Below are 8,551 nucleotides of genomic sequence, written 5' to 3' on the forward strand. Positions count from 1 at the left end.
TTAAAGCTGAGTAGGGTCCTTCCAGCCAGCCTTGGAGGAGGGGCCTTGGACCATGTCTACCAGGAAGGAAGACATGAAGACTACAACACTAAAGGCAGAGAACTGGAATCCTACTGAGTTCTCCTGGGGTCTGCACTTAAGGCCAATTTCACCTTGTCCAAAATAAGACTTTGGATTTTTCAGGAGGCCACGTCAACTGGTCATCAGGAATTGGGGGGGGGGGAGCAATTTTAACCTATACACAGACAGGAGCAAGCAGAGGGCTTTTTATTTATTTATTTATTTATTTATTTATTTATTTAATTTATTTTTTTAAAGATTTTATTTATTTATTTGAGACAGAGAGAATGAGAGACAGCATGAGAGGGAGGAGGGTCAGAGGGAGAAGCAGACTCCCCGCCGAGCAGGGAGCCCGATGCGGGACTCGATCCAGGGACTCCAGGATCATGACCTGAGCCGAAGGCAGTCGCTTAACCAACTGAGCCACCCAGGCGCCCATGCAGAGGGCTTTTTAGACTGTGAATCACATCATGTGAACCTTTTTCAATGGGTTCCAGTCACTTTTAGAATCAAATCCAAAATCCGAATCATGGGCCAACATGGCCCTCCATGTTTGTCATTCTGGCCACTTCTCAGACCTCATGTCTCACTGCTTTGAACACCCTGCTCCGGGCGCCCTCTTCTCCTTGTCATTGTCAGAACATGCCAAACATATTCTTGCCTCAGAACCTTCAGATTTGCTGCTCCCGTGGCCTGGAATGTTCTTGCCCTGAACCTTCGCATAGTTTACCTTTTCACTACATTGACGTCTCTCGCCACACATCACCCCCTAAGAGAGGCTGCCCCTGAGCTGACATAAAATTCACTCTATCCCCTCATCCTGCTTTAATTTTCCTTCTAATAATTATCACCACGTGATGATAGGGTACCTATTTGTTGACTAATTTATTATCTATGCCTCACCAGACTGCAAGTTCCACGAGGGCAGAGACTTGGTTTTGTTCATGAGACTTAGAAATAGGGCCTGGCACATAGTGGGTACTCAGCTATTATTTGTTGACTGAATAAATGAATTAAAACAGATATTCAAATGCAATCAGCTTTTGTAGAAATTTTGCTTCTAAACTGTGCGAGCCTTAAAATATCAAAAACAGTTACACAGGGGCGCCTGGGTGGTTCAGTCGTTGAGCGTCTGCCAGGGTCCTGGGATCCAGCCCCGCATCGGGCTTCCTGCTCAGCGAGGAGCCTGCTTCTCCCTCTCCCTCTGCTGCTCCCCCTGCTTGTGCTCTCTCTCTCTGTCAAATAAATAAATAAAATATTTTTTAAAAAATTGGACTACTCCCCTTTACTGACCATTCCCTGTGTTTTTCTGCCTTAATACATTTGCTCCTACTGCTCCCTCCCTTGTATTATAGGTTTTTTTCCATGTTATCTATCATAGTAAACTACATACAGTAAACTATAACTCCATTCATTCCCTCAAGTACAACCTCACATCAAAGAGGAAAAGAAAATAAGTAAGCGAGTCTAAAGATCTGATCAGAAATTTCATTGCTAAAACATGTAGTATACCAAAGTGTCAGTTTTACTGTATGATAACTTTAAAAATACAATAACAATGTATCAACTAAGTATTCAGCACTCTAAGACATACTCTATTTTTCCCACAATGACTATCTTGATGTCTTATATAAAATAATGACCAAATTCTCCCACCCCCCCAAAAAGTTGGTGCCCCAGGTTTGCAGCATGTGCTTAGACCGTCTATTGGGTAAACTAGCCCTGTCTAAGGAGATATACACACTGTCCCCTCTGGTTTTAGAATCCTAATGACCATTATTTTTTTAGCGCAATACAGGGCTGAGGAACATCCAGAAATAAGGTCACCTCGAGTAGAAGTGTGAAGGATATGGCTCTTACACTGGCTACCTGACTAGGCCTTCTGCTATCCAGAGAAGCCAGCTGCTGACACAATGTGATCTGAGGGGCACCCCGGGGGCAATCTGATCCTACTGACCTGTATTTCTCACCATATATTCAATCTTCATGGCGCTTCTAAAGAAGAAATGAGCAGCTTACCTAGACTGAGGCATCCTGTTACGTCAGAAAAATAACATCTGTAGGAATTTGTTTACTTAACTAAAGTATACTCTTTGAGTATATGTCCAAAAGCCAGACGTAAGGCTGGTCAACCACAATGGAGTGGGAATGGGGGGCAGGAGGAGGGGAAAGCTGAAACATGGTTCATATGAATTTTGTTTAAATGTGTTGTTAAAGTGATGCTAAGGAGTAGCTGAGTTATATAATATCAAACTATTTTTAAGGGAGAGTCTAGATCAGAAAAATAAAATACTCTTGCATGTGTCAGATCACTTGCACAGGACCAAATGCATGGACAGCAAATAACAGATGGAAAATTTCAGGAAAGCAAAAGCAGTGGTTGAAAGACTCCCTATTCGGGGAAGGGCTGGTCAGCAGGGAGGCAGAGGAAGGGAAGGAGCAGTTTATGCTGTGGAGATGGATTAATTTTTCTGTTGTGGAGGCTTGGGGTGGTGAGACAGATTTGTCCTTGGCTTGCAGATAAAAAAAGACAGTTCTGGGAAACAGAGCCAAAATACTTAAAGCAGTCACAGTCCTTTTTCTAGGGTAGCTAAGCTCATCATGTGGAAGGGAGGGAGATAGACAGGCGTTTTGCCGTTTGACTGAACTGTTAGAAGTCTAACTCAACAGCAAGAAAGGTAGAAACAGCCCAAATATTCATCAATAGATGAATGAATAAACAAAGTATGGTGTACACATGCCGTGAAATATGATTCAGCCACACAAAAGGAATAAAATACAGATAGTTACCTGCTACAACACGGATGAACTTGATAACATTGTTCAGTGAAAAAGCCAGACACAAAAGGTCACATGTTGTAGGATTCCGCTTCCATGAAATGTCTAGAATAGGCAAATCCAAACAAACAGAAACCAGATTAGTAGTTGCCAGGGGTTGGGGGATGGGAATTTGGGAGTGACTGTTTAATGGGGATGGGGTTTCCATTTGGGCTGATGAAAAAGTTTTGGAACTAGATAGTGCCAATGGGTATACAGTATTGTAAACCACTTAATTGTTCACTCTCAAATGGTTAATTTCACGTGAATTTCCTCTCCGTGGGAAAAATATTTAAGTTTTGCTCAAATTACAGGGGGCTCTAACTCTAACATTCAATACTGAAGGTTAGTTAGTTCTTTTTAAGTTGGACTTACATCAAAATCAGAAAATAATATTGAAGGGTTAATGAGAACCATAGCTAATTGTTTTTATTTATTTTATTATTTAAAAAAACCTTTAAATCCAGTATAGTTGACATACAGTGTTATATTAGTTTCAGGTATACAATATAGTGATTCAACAATTCTATACATGTCCTGGTGCTCATTATGGTATGTGTACTCTTAATCCCCTTCACCTGTTTCACCCATCCCCCCACCCACCTCCCCTCTGGTAACCACCAGTTTGTTCTCTGTACTTAAGAGTCTGTTTTTGGTTTGTCTCTTTTTTCTCCCTCTGTTCATTCATTGTTTCGTAAATTCCACCTACAAGGGAAATCATATGGTATTTGTCTTTCTCTGACTATTTCACTTACAATTATACTCTCTAAATCCATCCATGTTGTTGCAAATGGTAGATTTCATTCTTTCTTATGGCTGAGTCCATTGCATATATATACCTCGTTGTCTTTATCTATTCACCTATCAGTGGAAACTTGGGCTGCTTCCATATCTTGACTATTGTAAATAATGCTGCTATAAACTTAGGGTATATATATATATATGTGTATTTGTGAATTAGTGTTTTCATATTTGTTGGGTAAATATCCAGTAGTGGAATTACTGGATCACATGGTAATTCTATTCTTAATTTTTTTGAGGAACCTGCATACTGTTTCCCACAGTGGCTGCAATGGTTTGCATTCCCACCACCAGTGCACAAGGGTTCTTTTTTCTCCACATCCTCACCAACACTTGTTGTTTCTTGTGTTTTTTATTTTAGCCATTATGACAACTGGGAGGTGATATCTCATTGTGTTGTTGTTATTTTTTGGCTGGACTGAGTGGCTTTATTAGGGAAAGCCAGGATTACAGTGGATTTCAGAGTTGGCACTGAGGCCCTTCTTCTTGCCAAAGGTGGGCACAACATTGACAAAGTGCTGGTTGTACTCATCCACCACTTGGCTCAGCCTATCTTCTTCTGTTTCTCCTGTTTGGCCACCTTGGGAGTCTGCCCTCTTACTTTCCCAGCGTGGGCCAGGGAACCATGGACTTCACCTCCAAGCGTGGGGCCAGCTACTTCCAGGGCAATCAGAGCCTACACTCTACACTGACCCAGGATAGCCTCATCCTCTAGGGGTGTGCCTGCCAAGAGCACAACTTGATCTTCTGGAGTGATGACCTCCAGTGAAGCTACATGAGCCTTTATCTGGGCGACCATCTCCTGGCCGGTCACCTTGAGGGTGTGTAGCTCCTGGGCGTGGACAAGGAGCTGCATGTCAGCTACTGACCCGTGGCCACCACAGCCGCTACCACCTCATTGTGGCTTTGATCTGCATTTCCCTGGTGGGGAGGGATTTTGAGCATCGTTTCATGTCTCTGTTGTCCATCTGGATGTCTTCATTGCAGAAATGTCTGTTCACGTTTTCTGTGCATTTGTAAATGGGTTATTTGCGGGTTTGATGTTGAGTTGTATAAGTTCTTTATACATTTTGGATACCAACCCTTTATCGGATGTGTCATTTGCAAATATCTTCTCCCATTCAGTAGGTCGTCTTTAGGTTTTGTTGTTTCCTTTGCAGTGCAGGAGCTTTTTATTTTGATATAGTCCTAATGTTTATTTTTGCTTCTGTTTCCCTTGCCTCAGGAGATATATCTAGAAAAATGTTGCTATGGCCGAAATCTGAGAAATTACTGCCTGTGCTCTCTTTTAAGATTTTTATGGTTTCAGGTCTCACATTTAAGTCTTTAATCCATTTCGATTTCATTTTTGTGTATGGTGTATGAAAGTGGTCCAGTTTCATTCTTCGGCATGTAGCTGTCCAATTTTCGCAACACCATTTGTTGAAGAGACTGTCTTTTTCCCATTGCATATTCTTGCCTCCTTTGTGGAAGATTAATTGACCATATAATAGGGGGTTTATTTCTGGGCTCTCTATTCTGTTCTATTGATCTATGTGTCTATTTTTACGCTGGTAGCATACCTGTTTTGATTACTACAGCTTTGTAGTATATCTTGAAATCTGGGATTATGATACCTCCCATTTTGTTCTTTTTCAAGATTGCTTTGGCTGTTTGAGGTCTTTTGTGGTTTCACGCAAAGTTTAGGATAATTTGTTCTAGTTCTGTGAAAAATGCTATTGGTATTTTGATAGGGATTGCATTAAATCTTTAGATTGATTTGAGTAGTATGGACACTTAAAAAATATTTCTTCCTCCAATCCATGAGCATGGAATATCTTTCCATTTGTTTGTGTCATCTTCAATTTCTTTCCTCAGGATTTTATAGTTTTCAGAGTACAGGTCTTCCACCTGCTTGGTTAAATTTATTCCTAGGTATTTCATTGATTTTGATACAATTGTAAACGGGATAATTTTCTTAATTTTTCTCTCTGCTGCTTCATTATTAGTGTATAGAAATGCAATGAATTTCTGTATATTGATTTTATATCCTGTAACCTTACTGAATTCATTTATCAGTTCTAGTTAATTATTTTTAAACCTTTCTACTTCTATAAACTTTGATTTACTTTTCTGCTTTAGTGAAAAGACCATTTTATTTAATATAGAATATGTATAATCAGTAATGATACTCAAAATATTTAACAACTTGTACAGCATGGACCCTGACCAATCAGATACAATGCCAGTTATCAACCACCAGTGGACAAATGTCTTACTTGCTGTATCTCTAATAACCAAATGTGATGGTTAATTTTATATGTCAACCCGATGGGGTCATGCGGTGCCCATCTATCTGGTTCAACATTGTTTCTGGGTGTGTCTGTGAGAGTATTTCCAGATGAGATTAGCATTTGAATTGGTAGACTGAGTAAAGTAGATTGCTCTCCCCAATCATTCAATCTGTTGAAGGTCTGGATAGAGCAAAAGGCATAGGAAAGGAGTTTGCCCGTTCTCTGCCTGACTGCATGAGCTGAGATATGGGTCTTCTATCCTCAGACTAGGAATTAAACCATTAGCTCTGCTGGTTCTCAAGCCTTCAGTCTTGGACTGACCTATGCCAATGGCTTTCCTGGGTGTCCAGTGTGCAGATGGCAGATCATGGGACATCTCAGCCTCCATAATCATGTGAGCCAATCTCTCTCTCTCTCGATAGATAGATAGATAGATAGATAGATAGATAGATAGATAGATAGATAGATATCTCTTACTGGTTCTGTTTTTCTGGAGAATTCTAACTACTACACTAAACTAATAGGAAGCTTAGCTGAGCAAACAATGAAGACATAACTAAGGCTCTGCCCACCCTTATGACACTCCATCTGATTTACACACCTAGTACCCACGGGAAAATAAATAGCTTCACCAGCACTGGTTTTAGAAGCCAGTTATGACTGCATAACAATATGGATGCACTTAATACTATTAGCTGTCCACTTAAAATGATTAGATAATAAATTTCAGGTTATGTGTTTTTTCCACAATTAAAAATGTTTTATTAAAAACTGCAAATGAGGGGCACCTGGGTGGCTCAGTCGTTAAGCATCTGCCTTCGGCTCAGGTCATGATCCCAGGGTCCTGGGATCGAGCCCCGCATTGGGCTCCCTGCTCAGCGGGAAGCCTGCTTTTCCCTCTCCCACTGCCCCTGCTTGTGTTCCTGCTCTCGCTGTTTCTCTCTCTGTCAAATAAATAAATAAAATCTTAAAAAAAAAAACTGCAAATGATGGGGCACCTGGCTAGCTCATTTGGTGGAGCATGTGACTTTGATCTCGAGGTTGTGAGTTTGAGCACCACATTGGGTGTAGAGATTACTTAAAAATAAAATCTTTTTAAAAAATAAATAAATAAATAAATACAAACTGCAAATGTTTTTAAAAGCCAGTCATATATGTTTGTAAAGTGTTACAGACCGAATGTTTGTGTCCCCTCAAAATTTATATATACTGAAGCCCTAACCTCCACTGTAATGGTATTTGGAGATGGGGCCTTTGGGGGGTAATTAGGGTTCAGTGAAGTCATAAGGGTAGGGGCCTGGCCTGAGGGGATTAGTGCCTTATTAGAGGAGACACCAGAGAGCTTGCTCTCCCTTCCCCCACCCCACTGTAACACAAAGAAGTCCTGTGAATGCAGGGCGAGAAGGTGACCATCTGCAGACCCAGAGAAATGGCCTCAGAGCAAAACCTATCTTGTCAGTACCTTGATGTTGGACTTCCAGAACTGTGAGAAATAAATTCCTGTTGTTTAAACCAAGTCTATGGCATTTTGTTATGGAAGCCCAAACTAAGACATAAAGATTCCAGTTTTTAGGGAGGCCTAGGTGGCTCAGTCAGTTAAGCTTCCAACTCCTGATTTCGGTTCAGGTCATGATCTCAGGATCGTGAGATCGAGCCCCGCCCAGCGTGGAGCCTGCTTGAGATTCTCTCTCTCCCTCTGTCCCTTTCCCTCTCCCCCTTTCTCTCTCTCTCTCAAAAAAAAAAAAAAATTCCAGTTTTCAAACTTTTCTCATTCATATGAGGCCTTTATATTTCTTATGTTTAAGGAAGTCAGAGAAGGATTTATACCCCCATCCTGACGGCATTCTGTGTATGGGCCCTTTTTCTACAGTACTTTCTTGGTTATTTTGAATATTGAGTACTCTAGTGTGCTAAAAAGACAACAGACCCTTTAGTGTTTATCCAAAGAATGATAAAGTGATCTTCTCTTTCCATGTTTTTGGAACTCTAAGTGAACATGTTAATATTTATTTCTGATAAGTTGTAGCTAACATAGGGGTTTGTTTTGTCATTCCTGAAGTTAGTTAGGAACATTGAGGTCTTTATTTTTCTAGTACATTGCTTTGAAGAAGTTGCTTTGACCTTTCTAACATATTAGTGAGTAGTTTATGGCTTGGCTTAAATGCTCTAGTGCTTTCCTTTGCATCGTCTGTAACAGACACAGTCATGAGGCTGTACATCATGCCCCACTTTCTATCGTGAAATTCAGTCAACAAATGCCAGACAAGGACCTCCGCAGACCCTTGTCTGAGGTCAAACCATGTAGACACGCCACACAGGGCTGAAGTGATAAATTTGGAAGCCCTTCTTCTTTTTTTTTTTTAATCATCTTTTCTTCTGTTATTGTACTTGTCTCAGACAAAATACATATTTGCTCTGATTCCTATGGTTGAGACTTGGATCAAGATGACCTGATTTGCAGCAATCTGACCAGGGACATCCAAATTCCATTTAATCTGTAGAGCTTAGAATGATTTGCCCTACAAAAGTAAAAGAATGGAAGTCTTTATACTTCATTTGTCTCCTACATCTTCAAGATCCAATTTCCCTTCTGTACGGAG

At 40.6% G+C, this 8,551-nt stretch overlaps 1 pseudogene; it reads right to left on the bottom strand.

Annotated features, from left to right (window-relative positions):
- Window positions 1–4,109: 4,109 nt before the first annotated feature.
- LOC118010816 lies at window positions 4,110–4,692 on the bottom strand (annotated as a pseudogene).
- Window positions 4,693–8,551: the final 3,859 nt, after the last annotated feature.

Source organism: Mirounga leonina, unplaced genomic scaffold, assembly GCF_011800145.1.
Source record: "Mirounga leonina isolate KUSES-001 unplaced genomic scaffold, KU_Mleo_1.0 Mir_101664, whole genome shotgun sequence".
NCBI classification, from domain to species: Eukaryota; Metazoa; Chordata; class Mammalia; order Carnivora; family Phocidae; genus Mirounga; species Mirounga leonina.